Genomic DNA, 14,420 nt, shown 5'->3' on the forward strand with positions numbered 1-14,420 from the left:
CCAATGTTCTGAGGCAAGCCGTACTTCACTAATTTTGTGCGTAGCAAACATTCCTTTGCACTACTTTCCGCCATTTTGTACACTTCAAGATTCATACACGCTAAACCTAGGTAGCTCACACTTCATCTTCGCATGCTTTTCCATGCAGCACAAAATCAAGTGACAAACACTTGATATTTCCATGAATTACATATCAAAATCAATCTACTAGCATTTGAGTTGCGATTCACTGCCCTAGCACGTAAAAACATCATGGATTTCTTATAATAACTATATGACACTACAAGTTGAATTCAAATGACCTCTTTTATTGGTTTTCATGTGTGACTAGCATTTGCATTAAACGTGTGAATTAGTTTCAGTGTAGTTAATTTTGGCCGGAGATAATAAGAATGGCGGATCCTAGAGATCCAGAAGGCGGAAAATCGAATGAAAGGAGTACAGGATACATGACGTACCAATGTACTACAGAAGATGCTGCACCATACAAAGTGTTAGTCGAATTGATTGATACGGAAGATGATACAAAACGAATTAATAAGCTTTCTCTCGGAAAAGTTTTCTCCGAAATACCGGAGTACAAACAAAACATTATTAATATGAAACCGTTAGGGAGAAATAAGCTGATGGTAATCGTAAAAACGGCGCAGATCGCTAACAAACTTCAAGCAGACAAAACACTAAACAAACGAAACTACAGAATCTATATTCCGAAGCACTTCATCGCTATCTCGGGAGTCGTAACCGGAGTGAAAGTTGATATGACGACGGAAGAAATCATGGAAAATATGCTCTGTACGGTACCGATTGTGGGAATTACAAGACTTCACCGTTTCATAGACGGAGAAAAATTACCAGCGACACGAATTGGAGTAACATTCCGAAGCAACTGTCTCCCGGCTGAGGTGAGACTGTTTTGTTGTAACAATCTTGTGAAACCGTTTGCAAATAAAGCTACGTTTCGTACCAACTGTCTAAGATACAACCACAAGAGCAACAATTGTAGAGCTCGTCAAAGATGTGAACAATGTGGTCAAGCACACGAGGTAGGAAACAACATTTGTAACGAAACAATTAAATGTATGCACTGCCGCTCAGAAGGACAACACAAAACCGGCGACCTCAGCTGCCCTGAAAGAACTCGTCAAAATAACCTCAAAGCGATAATGGCCAAAACGAATTTAACGGTCGTAGAAATTCGGGAACAGTTTCCGATTTACACTGAAAACCAATATAGCCTTTTGGAAAACGTTAAAGAACATCCCACTCTGACTGACTCGTACGCGAGTATAGTAAAAAAGAACAAGGTTGGAACAACAAAACAGCGCAGCCATCAAACGAAGCGAGGCTCAGAAGAAAACACCATCGATAAACAGACGATTATTGGGAACGAGAGGAAACGAAAAATTAAACAGGAGACCGCAAACAACGCTGTAGCGCTATTCAACCCGTACAGAGTTGACGAGAAAGAAAAGCTGCAATGGAAACAGGAAATGCGCGAAGCCGCGCGTCAGCAAATAAATTATGAAAACAGCATTGAAATACAGGAAAAGATGAGATGGACTCTGACCTACAACGTAGATCAAATACTTACGAGGACCATGTAAGTCAAAACTGCAGTAACATAATAAGATATAACTTCAGCAAACGCGAAAGCAAAACATTAGAACCTACAAGTTAAAACGACCACGAAAATCATACAGTGTAATATCCAAAGTATCACGAAAAACAAAGATGAATTAAGCAGAGTACTTATAAAGGAAGATTATAAAATTGCCATTATATCCGAATGTTGGACAAAAGAAAGGTACGAAACCACGCAATACAAAATACCTTATTTCAAGAACTACTACTGTTCACGCGAAGACGGGTATGGAGAAGCAATGTTACTTATACACGAATCACTAACTTCTAGTACATTCCACAATATAAACACAGAAAACATCCAAAAAAGCACTACCCAAGTAACCATAAGCATTAGGAGATAGCATTTTATTAGCACTAATTCAGCCTTGTTAATGCCAAATAGCTTTATATAATGTTTTTTAATGTTTAGGGCATTATGCTAAACTAGCATCACTGAGAGCAAAATATGCGCTTGAAGGGCTACCGTAAGTGCTACAATGTAGTTTTTTTTTGAAAATGCATATAGAAGACGCATACATTTTTTCGTAAGTGCCAATAACGAGCGATATCGAGTGATCAATTAAAAATAGACGGAACATGGATACTCCACGTATGTAGTATAGTATGTAAGTAGTAGCCACCATCAGTTCAAGGCTATGCCTACGGATGCAAGAAGATTGACTGTAGAATCGGATTTGCTAATCTGGCAACCTTCACGTTTATATTGTTCCGAAGGGCCAAAAAGGATTGGGTGGACCCGTAAGCAAATTCTCTTACGCGCTTTTCACGGTTAGTGAAGACTTCCTCTCCAACATAAACATCCAGTTACCTAATCAACAACTTCGCCGTACAAACTGAACTTGCCTGATGGTTTGTTTGTTAGAAGGGTGCATTAAACATTTCTCAGGCCTTTAGGGAGAAAAACAGTTTCTCCCAGGTGATTCAGGCTGTCACACCACGTCCGTCCTCCAGCCATCAATTTGTTTAATACCCTGATGCCCCTCCCACCCGTGTTATATGATGTATGAAACATTTTTAAGCTTTATACAATATAATATAGTATAATAAATTGATAATTCAGCGAGAACAACATACCTTAGTATTGAAATATCATTAATTACTTGCATGAATCCTACGCTCCGTGTATTTCAGAGGTATCCGTATCCATACTACTCACGAATCTCGCCTTGTTTTAGTTCCCTCCTTTAACTTCTTCTACACTTATCCTCCGCTGTCTTGGCCTTTTTATGATTCCGATGCTCACTTCTCATGTAAATATACAAGGATATGCCTTTTAATAGTATTAATTTGATTTACTTTGAACTTTGAGCTTTCACTTTTGACTTGCATTCTTTACATTTAACTATTTGCTTTTAGCTTTAGATTGCAACTTCAATTTTTTTTTATTTTGAGCTCTAAACTTCGAACCTTAAAGGTTAAAAACTTTTTTTTTGTTTAATTTTTCATTTCAAAGCTTAACTTTTATCTTTTAACTTTTAATTTTTGCGTTTAAATCTTTATTTTCGGATTTTTAGTTTTGATTTTTTTTTAATTTCCTAGGTTTACCTTTTACTTTTTACTTTTATATTGAATTTTTAACTTTGAACATTATTTATGTTAATTTTTTTTAAACTATTATTTTTTTTAACTTTCGCTTACTGATTATTTATACTTTTTGCTTTTAATTTCTAATTATTTTTTTTTTCATCTTTTATAATAAATCAAAAGTATTTTTTTTTCTACGACAGTTTCCTATTACTTTTTACATCTACTTTAAATGTTTTGTAGTTGAAAGCTGGTTTTTATGATCATTAATCTGATTTTTTTCCAATATTTACATTATATTTTACTGTGTATTTTTTTTTATTTATTCTTTTTGTTCGAATATTATATTTATTTTTCTTATTATGTTGAGCCAGCGTCAAGACACTTATTGTAATCGAGTTTACGTTGACCGACCAATGCTGATCTCTATTCCAGTAACTCTATACTAATCTGTTTTTTTCCTTATTATTTCCCAAGTCGACTTCTAAACTCCGTTATTGTAATTTCCAATCGCGAAACGCATCTCTACTAATGTTTTGTGTTAAGGTCTGTGATTGTACGCGTTTGTGTGAACGTATGCTTCTGAATGTATTATATATGTGTCCCGTATATGAATGTATGTATGCAATGCTTAGGTTCTTGTCTGTATGTGCACGTTTTGCGGGCCTAGTGTGTTACTGTTTTTTGTTTTTTATTTTTATGTATGTAACGGGGTAATGAAACGATCGTAAGACCCCGCGGTCAGCTGACAGTACGATGACGGTTCGTTGACAGAGCGAACGGAAGTATAGATAAAGAGTGAGAGAAAGAGGAATAAGACGTAGAGAGAAGAAGAAGTGAGGTCGAAAGTGAAAAACGGTTGATTACACGCTACACGAAGTAAAAAGTGTGAAATATTAAAGTAAATTGTTAGAAGCGGAGTTGACGGTCTAAATAATTAATTCTTTAAAGAGGCTTCATTCGTTGTAATCGGGTCCAAAGGAAAAGTTGATCAAGCCACTGATACTTATTTGCAATTATCTTACAGTTGGAAGGGAATAATACGGTGAAAAGGTGGTAGAATAATAATGAAAAACTAAATCTTTTAGCGCTAGTCGATAAAACACATTTATTGGACTTTTTCGCACTCTCAAAAGATAGCCCTTTTTTCTCTTCAACAATGTATGTAGACGCATGTACTTTATGCATGTATTTTTTTCCTTTGCAGCCGATCTCACTTCTCACATTCCTGCATTCTCGTCCGTTTCTAACTCTCCGTCTGAAATTTCGCTATTTTCATTTCCATATATTTCCTCTGCTTTATTTTTTAGTCTCTCCTTGTTTATTACCAGTTGGTGCCATTCTGTGTCACTGCTGTATTGCTGCAAGTCATGTTCTAGTGAGTTTTTCCATGTAAAACATGGTCTCCCTTTTTTTCTTTCTGAAGTTTAGTCTGTATGCTAACTTTAGTGGATGGTTGTTTTCTCTCCTTTGAATGTGACCATAGTATTTGATACGACCCACTCTAATCCTTCGATTTATTGTTCTACTTGATAATGCCTTTCTCATATTTAGTTCGCTTACTTTTTCCTTACTGCAGTGCTTCCAAATATCCCTTAAAATCATTTTTTCGTATCTTGCCAGTTGTTGCCTATTCCTTTTCGTCAAGATAGTTACTTTAGTTCCATATGCCATTGCTGGTGCTATGACCGTATTGTATATTAGTTGATATCCCAAGGTGGATTGGTGGATTTGTTAATATTTTATTTTTATTAGTTAATATCCCAAGGTGGATTGAATTTTCTGCAAAATTCGACTACTGTCTTCGATGCTATTGTTGCATTAACGCATCTCTGCCTTGTCGCTGCCGGTCGATTTAGTTTGTTAGTTAGATATATTCCCAGGTACTTGATAATATCACATACTTTGTATGGTTTACCATTAAGCATCATTTCCTGTTCGTCGTTTCCTGTCCTTTTTGGGGTCCCTAATAAGACTTGGCTTTTATTGTTATTAATCTCTAGTCCCACTTCTCCTAAGCATTGTTCAATTGCTTCAATTATTCGTTCCAGATCCTCTTGTTTTTCCGCTAGTATTAAAAGGTCATCCGCAAATGCCAGTATACAAGGAGGCTCGAGCATTCCTGTACTACTAGGTTTTAACCTTGGCACTTTTTCTGCTACTTTTTTAAGCACGCTTTGCATAATCAAATTGAACAAGAATGGGGACAATGGGCATCCTTGCTTGATACCCTTGCCCCTTTTGACCTCCTTCGATAGTTGATTTTGCCATCTCACTCTAGTCCTTTCTTCCTTAATGCACCTCAGTGTCCAGTTTATGATGTGAGTTGGTACCTCCAACCGTAATAATACGTCTTTCAGGTGCTCTAACTTTACATTATCGAATGCTTTTTTTATATCTAGTGCAACTGCCACCAGCTTTTTTCCTGAGTTCCAATTCTCCTCCATTATTCGTCTAGCTATGAAAATTTGATCCTCGGTAGACCTTCCTTAGTAAACGCTGCTTGACATTTGTCCAATTCTCCAGTGAACCTTTTAAGTCGGTTTTTAATCCATTTCGCTAATGGCTTGTATCCGACGCAACATAAACTGATTCTTCTGAGTGATCCGCTTCTCTGGGTCTGCTTATTTTTGGGATGGGTACGTGGATAGATTCTTCCATGTTACTTGGTAGTACATTTGTCATCCAAATTTTTCTCCATATTTCCATTAGTTGCTTTACTGTTTCCTTGTCCGCGTATTTGATTAATTCCATTCTTAACCCATCTGGACCTGCAGATTTCCCGTTACATGATTTCTGGATAATCTCACTCATTTCCTCTACCGTCGGAGGCTCCGTCAGTGGACAAGTATTTCCTTCCTCTATAAAGTCTAATTCAGGTCCTTCGCTCTCCTTCAAAATTTCTTCCCACGTTCTCGTCGAAATATACGCCTGTTTATAATTTTTCTTCGATTTAAATTTCTTTAAAAACTGGTATGATTTTCTTTTTCGTACATTCACATCATCTTGTTATAAAAATTTCGAATCGTTCTTTCTTCATTTTGTCTTACCGGTACTGAAAACTCATTCTTTAAGGTCCTTACTTTCCATTTAAGAGGCTGTACATCTGGAAATTTATCCGCAGTTTTCAATGCTTTGTTTAGCCGGTTCAAAGCTGCTTTTCTATTTGGCGTTAATGGAATTTTATTTCCTTTAAAGCTTCCTTCGCTGCTTTTTGCATTTTCTCGCTTACTGCTTCATATGCTTCGTTAACGCTGCAATCTTCCATTTTAATTTCCAACTTATGCCTCTTGAGAGCATCATGGTATTTCTTTTGTATTTCTCTATTATTCAGAATCGATGAATCCAATAGGGTTGTTTTCCGTTTTGTTTCTTTTTCGCTTTCAACCATTGACATTCTTATAACTGCAACTATCAATTTATGATCTGTGTCAATCCTCGTCCAGATACCTGTGATGCGTCTTATATAAATTCTCCCATCCACTGGTTTGAGTAGATGATTTATTTGACTCTCATTGTTTCCGCATTCCATGTTACTTTGATGTTATCCCGAATTTTAGAAGACGTATTCTGCAGTTTGTGAATATGTAGGAATAGTTTGAATTCTTCTCCATTTTCATTGCACTTTTCAAATCCAAGTTCCTCTCCTAATACTGTCTTGTCTTCTTACTATTTCCTAATTCAATGGACAAGTTCCTTTTAACGCCTACATGTTTTCCTACTTTCGCACTTATTTTCTTCTCATTCGTAATTTCTATGCTACCTGTGTGTTGTGATTTGTTATTCTCTTCCTCTATACTCATGTCTCCTATTCTTTTTTCGAGTGCTTTTGGTGTTTCTTGTTCCCTTTTCTCATTATCGCCAACTATTTTATTTACCTTCCCACTGTTCCATAATTTATTCAGTATTTTTTCTTTCCTCAAGCAATTATCTTTACCTTCCGGCGACCATTTCATCTCCTCTATCGTGTTATTGTTCATATCAGTAATGCTTATGACACTATCGTAATGATTTTTCACTCCGTGACCCGTACAGAAATTTCTTATAATATCACTTTCCTCTGTCTTTTCGGAACCAATATATATATTTTGATTATCTTCTTGGTATACAATTATACATTTTTCGAAAATTTCGGATACTGCTACTAATGTTTCATGTCCCAGCCAAGTTCCCATTTGCCTAGCTTCTTCTAAAAATTTCTCGAATCCTCCTTGCTCAAGACTTTCCACTAAAAACAGTTCAAACCTTTGTCTATTTTCTCGAATATAACTAACGATCAACTCCCTAAACATCCAAATATCATCCAAACTCATTTCTGACGGGCTATTTTTATTTAATTGAACAAAAATTGCTCTGACCAAGCAATTTCCATCTTTATCGATTTTCTTTATTCTTAAGATGTTATCGGAGCGGAATTCTGTTACTGCATATAGTCTATTATCCTCGCTTCGTTTGTTACCCTCCGTTTTTTCTCTCTCTTTTAATCTTCCAATTTTGTTTGCTACATCCAATTTGGTTTCTGGATTTTTTTTCAGTAATTTCATTTGATTATCAGTTATAAAACTGTCGTAGCTAATTCCGTTGAAGTAGAGGTGCAAACATCTATCTCCTGTTTTTGTCGCATTTCCCGTCTCATTGAACCATCCACCTTTTTTCCATATTCTTATCGGTATTTCTAGTGCCTTATTGATACTCCCAAATATCTCGTTTGTACTCCAATCCTCCATATTTATTGGTATGATTTTCTTCCATTCATCCAACTTCCTATTCATCTGGGTGATCCATTCCTCTCGGTCTTTCCACAATCCGGTTTCACTCACAACTTGGAGCTGGTGCGTTAAACATTTTATATTATTATTTTTTTCAGCTCCTATTCTTATTATCACTCCGTTTTCCACTTCTTTCCATCCTTTTACGGTACATGATCTATCGTTTTCCATCTCCAATATACTTCCGAAATAATTTTCTTTTCCTTGCTTCCACCACACATTAATTATTGATTCATTGTGCTCCGGTTTTTCCAATTTGATCAGCTCATCCCAATAATCCTGTTGCAACACATTAACGCTTACTCCAACCTTCTGCGCTATTTTTTTCCCAAAATTCTCGTTCTTTTCCATCTTTCACTTCGCTTTCCATCCATGAAAACATGTCATTCAAATTCTCCATTATCCTTAAAATGTCTTCTTCCGACATATTAATCCACCGTAGTTGATGCTCAACTGCCTGCAAAACAGTATTCCCCTCTTCTAGTTCTCTCACCAAAACTTTCCTGTTATTCAGCGAACATTCATACTGTCGAAATATTTCAGTGTGCGTTCCGATTGTGTAATTAATACAGCAATTATTTCCCATTTTATCTGACACCGTTTGACTTCACCCTACCACACTTCCAAAAAAATCAGTTCCATCAAGATTTTCATAAATTAAATGTAATTTCTGCCGATATTTTTCTTCAATGCCCGTTATTGATTGTGCTAAAATAACGGGTTCATTATACGGCCTTGAAATTTCAATATCGACACAAAATATATTCATCACGGCTTGGAGTATTTCTACCTCTTCACCGGTGTTCTTGCTACTAATATTTTGTATTATCTGGTTTGAATCATTACCCCATAAACCGATGAAAAACCCCACATTATTTTGTATATGATCCGTTACCATTCGTCTGAACTCTCTCTCAGAAAAGTTCAGCGAGCGAAAGGTCTCATTATTAAGTTTATTTTGGTGCATCAGCGGCGGCATTATCCAGCAAGCGGAAAATTCTACCATATCAACATGCCATCCGTTCCCGAGGCACACTTTTTTACAGTTATTGTCTGACATAATGTTAGTGTTAGTGCGTACAATCGTGTATAAATGTAATGCAATGATGTGAGGAGAGAAAAGGCAAAAAAAAATCAAAATGCTGAGATTATAGAAGTCGACTTACCAGAATCCTACTCCAGGCTAATACCTATTCTCTTTTGTTCACTCCGTCACCTTCTCGCGCAAAAACCACTACCACACTGGAGCAACTACTCTGTGCAGCTCTGCTGTGTTAGTGGTATGGTAACACTCGCTGTCGTTCGCTTGCTGTTTACCTACACCTTCAACACCTTTCTCCCGCTTGCTTGGCCTGCTATAGCGCCTGAAATGGCGTTTTTTTTATACTTTGAATAAATTTAACTAAAACAGCATACTTTATTTCACTTTTCAACACAACACCTCTAGCTCTTTTAAATTTATTTGGCTATTTTCCTATCTTTCCACCATCTGACACTGATCTCTTCCTCTACCTTTCCGCAACTCTACTATTAACCTTCCCTTTGTAACTTTATTATTACACTTTTTTCTAGAAATATTTCACTATAATAACCTTTGATCCACCCTCAACACCTTTAACTAATACCTCTCACTTTTTATTTGTAATTTTTTTTTCTGCTAGACCTCCAAATCACTCGAAAAGACAAGTTGTTTTGCTTATATTTCCAAAGCACAACCCACCGCGCTCGTGTCTTGAAGCTAACTGTGGGAACATGGATACTCCACGTAAATGGAAAAAAAACTTTAAGGAGTGGGAATTTTCGACGCAAAGCTCGGGTATATGAAAGCATGAAACTTCTCGAAATACCCAATGCAAAACAATCGCAAACTAGTGAGTTGGATCCAGGATCTACATCTCCTGGGCTCGTGGTTTCTGAACCGTCAATATCAGGAAATGAAAAAAGTCCCTGTTGAATTCCAAACGATGTTGAGGAAGAACACATGCTCAAAATAAACCATATGTATTCGTTCTGAATATTTTTTTGCATTCGTTCCAGACACAAAATAAATAAGGTTCTAATTTTTTTTTCGTTTGTTTTCTTAACTCACATGTCAGAAAAAAAAAATCGCATGGGTGCTCCAAATCTGCATTAGTGATGCATATTAATGGTTGCCACCTGCAGCACTTTATCAGCTCGCTATTTCGCCTTTTTAACTTTATATCAGATATATACAAGCATTTAGGTCAGAATAAGTTCTTACCCAGAATTCTGTAATCAAATATAGTATTGTTGTAGGGCAATGATTTAGTGCTTACTGGTTACTTGGGTAGAGCTAGTCATTGTTTCAGTATACGTAGCACCTCGTACACCAATACTTTACTTACCTACTTACTTACTTTTAAGGCGACAGACCGATTATCGATCCAGTGCCGAATCCAGAATACGGCGCCATGTCCCTCGGTCTTGGGCTGCTATCCTCCAATCGCCCCTAACACCGATTTCGCGTGCATCCTCGTCGACAGCACACATCCAACGAGTGCGGGGTCTACCCCGAAGTCGACGACCTCTATCGGGATTCCTGCTAAATAAAGCCTTCGCTTGACGCTCATCCGGCATTCTCGCTACATGCCCAGCCCACTGAAGCCTGCCGTGTTTTATTCGCTTGACTATATCTGCCGATTTGTATGCCTGGTACACTTCATGGTTCATGCGTCTGCGCCAAACACCATTTTCTAGTTTGCCGCCAAGGATTGAACGCAAAATCCTACGCTCAAAAACACCAAGAGCTCGCCGATCAGCCTTATTCAGCGTCCATGATTCATGGCCGTAGAAAGCCACCGGAAGAATCAAAAAAAGAGTGTGAAAGTCCGTAAAAGGCCCTGTTTGCGGCTGCTATCCGCCTCTTTATCTCACGGCTAACCTCGTTGTCACATGTCACTAATGTTCCCAGGTGAATAAATTCGTCGACTACTTCAAATGTTTCCCCATCTAGCACCACTGCAGCACCAACCTCAGACGGACTCTGCCAGCCACCATGTATTTCGTTTTGGCAGAGTTTATGACAAGCCCCAATCTCGCAGCTTCCCTCCTGAGAGGTCCGAAGGCCTCTTCCACAGCTCTACGGTTGATACCAATGATGTCGATATCGTCCGCAAAACCGAGAAGCATGTGCGACTTCGTAATGATGGTGCCGCTTCTCTGCACACCAGCCCTCCGTATAGCACCTTCCAATGCGATGTTGAACAATAAGTTCGACAGCCCGTCACCCTGCTTCAAACCATCTAACGTCACGAACGAGTCCGATATCTCACCGGCTATCCTGACGCTTGATGTAGAACCTTCAAGGGTGGCACGTATCAGCCTAATCAGCTTTGTTGGGAAGCCATGTTCAATCATAATCTGCCATAACTCATTTCTCTTGACTGAATCGTACGCTGCCCTGAAGTCTATGAACTGATGGTGCGTCTGCAAGTAGTATTCTCGAAATTTATCGAGGATTTGTCGCAACGTGAACATTTGGCCGTCGTGGAGCGTCCCCCTCGAAAACCGCATTGGTACTCGCCAGTACGGCCTCAGTCTGTGGAACAGGATGCGGGAGAGAATTTTGTACACGGTATTAAGAAGAGTTATGCCCCTATAATTGCTACAGTCCAGGCAATGGCCTTTTTCGTAGATCGGGCATATGAGACCCTCCAACCAGTCCGAGGGCAATCTTCATCAGACCACACTCTCAGCATGATCCGATGGATGGCACGATACAGCTGTTCGCTCCCGACTTTGAAGAGTTCGGCGGGAATGCCGTCCTTCCCGGCTGCCTTGCAGTTTCTCAGCTCTTTCACTGCTTTCTTCACCTCGTCCATGGATGGTGGATCCACAGCTTGACCATCATTCTCAATAGTCATCCTGCTCCATTCGACTCCACTGTTTCCCTCACCGTTCAACAGCACATTGAAGTGTTTCTTCCAACGCCTGGCCACCTCTGTTTTATCGGTTACCAGGTTCCCCTCCCTATCGTTGCACATGACAGGGGCTGACACGTTTCGATTCCTGATTCCGTTGACCTTCTTGTAGAAGCTCCTCGCATCGTGCCTGGAGAAGCAACCTTCCGCCTCCGCAAGAATACGTTCCCAATGCTCCCAACATGTGACCCCTGGCGCGGTTCTTCTCCTCCGTTACTCGCTGGCACTCAGCGTCAAACCACTCATTGAGCGTAGCTGCCGCAGTTGTACCCAACACTTCTCGCGCTGTAGTGCTGATCGAGCTGTGGATGTGCCTCCACTGTTCATTCAGGTTCCCTTCAACTCTTTCCTCGTTCATCAACTTTCTGCGAGTACTCTGCAGCCACTCCTTCAGTTGATAGCCGCTAGATTTTCAACTGCATCCTCCTCGTTGCCTTGGAATTTAGCACGTTGGACAGCCGGGCGCGGATTTTGGCTACTACGAGATAGTGATCCGAGTCAACGTTCGGTCCTCTGAACGACCTCACATCTGTAACGTCTGAAAAGTGCCGTCCATCAATCAGAACGTGGTCAATTTGAGAGCAAAGCTCTCCTTTCGGGTGCATCCAGGTGTGCTTACGTATGTTCCGGCGTGCAAAATAAGTGCTACAGATAGCCATCCCCATAGCTGCAGCAAAATTAACAAGCCTCAGGCCATTGTCGTTCGTAGTAGAGTAGAAGCTTTCCCTACCACTTACGGGGCGGAAGAAGTCTTCCTGCCCGACCTGTGCATTTGCATCTCCGATGACAATCTTTATATCGTGTCCTGGGCACTCATTGTATGTCTTTTCCAGGAGGTCATAGAACTCCTCCTTTTCGTCATCGGGTTTCTCGTTGGTCGGTGCGTACACATTTATTAGGCTGTAGTTGAAGAATTTGCCCTTAATTCTCAACACGCATATACGGTCACTGATCGGCCTCCATCTAATGACACGCTTCATCTGTTTTCGAATTAGCACGAAACCGACTCCTCTTTCTGCTTTCACGCCGCCACTATAGTAGATGTGGTACTTAAATGAAGTGTCTGCAATAGGATCTACTGCTCGGAATTCGCGTTCTCCCGATTTTAGCCACCGCACCTCTTGGATAGCTGCAACCTCAACATTTACCTTCTGCAGCTCTCTAGCCAGGATACTTGCGCGTGCCGGTTCGTGTAGAGTCCTTACATTCCAAGTACCGAGTTTCCAATAATCGTTGTCCTTTTTCGTTCGCCTAGGCCCATGCCGATTATTCCGTTCCGTATTTATATCTGGATTGTTCGTAGTATTTAATATTCAGTATGCTGCCTTACTAGGGCTGCGATACCTAGTCTCGCGACGGGGCTGCCGTCCTTGTTATAGCTGGCGAGACACCGCGTTTCATGATTCAGCCGCCCGCTCCGGATCAGACGCTGTTGTACGCCGCCCTTAACATGGGGAAACAGCCGCGTACGTTCCCCCTTCCCAGTCAGCATACGACCAAAGTTTCCACCGGGGTTGGTTACCCGATCTCCGCTAAGGTTACTCGTATCCCGCTCATCACCACGTGGAGGTTGGGATAGGAGTTGCTGGACAGAGGTGAATGACCACAATAGGATCTCAAGTGACACGTGTCCAACCATTCGCCAACGCCAACCTTGTACACCAATAGCTGAATCTAAAAGCTGTATGTCGGTTCAGAACGATAAGATCTAGTAAAAAGTATATTATTGGAGGAGATTTTAACGCTCACCATTTTACATGGGATGAGAACCATGTCGATGGTAGAGGGTTAGCCCTCTACGACTTGATAAACGAAAACAATACCATCCTTTTAAACGATACTAACCCGACATATGTCCCGGTTGAACTGCACAAAAGAAATCCTACAATAGATCTAGTAATTTGCTCACCTGTACAAGTCCCTGAAACCACAATGGAAATTCTGAATTATGGAACATGAAGCAGACACCTGGCGATCAGCATCATCATACAAAGAGAAACACAGATACCACAAAAATGGTTCATCAACAGACGAAAGGTTACAAAAGAGATTGAAAAATTGGAACCAAGTGCAATCCAAGGCATATCAGATCTACAACGTGAAGCGAAAGGTATAATCAAAAGTGCAAAACAGAAAAATAAGTATGAACCAAAATTCTTTTGGTCCAAAGACATAGAAGAGGCATGGATAGAAATAACAGAGCGAGGAAAAAGTTCAACGAATGCAGTAATCTAGATAATCTAATTGAATTCAAGAGAAAAGAATGTATCTTCAATCGTATGAAAAAAGAAGCAAAAGTACAAAAATTGAGAGAATTTGCAGAAGAAATTGATCCGAAAACAAATACTAAAGAACTCTGGAGAAAAAGTAACAACTTAACTGGTAAGAACCAAAAACACAAATTTAACAATAGTTCATCGAGATCTCGACTCAGCTTCCTGGAAAAGTTCCTGGAGCTGCACTTTCCATTTGGGGAACTCTATACGTTGCAGCCAAATGTGGCTATTGATTATGACATTTTGACCATAAAGACATGGAA

Source organism: Wyeomyia smithii, chromosome 2 (assembly GCF_029784165.1).
Source record: "Wyeomyia smithii strain HCP4-BCI-WySm-NY-G18 chromosome 2, ASM2978416v1, whole genome shotgun sequence".
Classification (NCBI taxonomy): Eukaryota; Metazoa; Arthropoda; class Insecta; order Diptera; family Culicidae; genus Wyeomyia; species Wyeomyia smithii.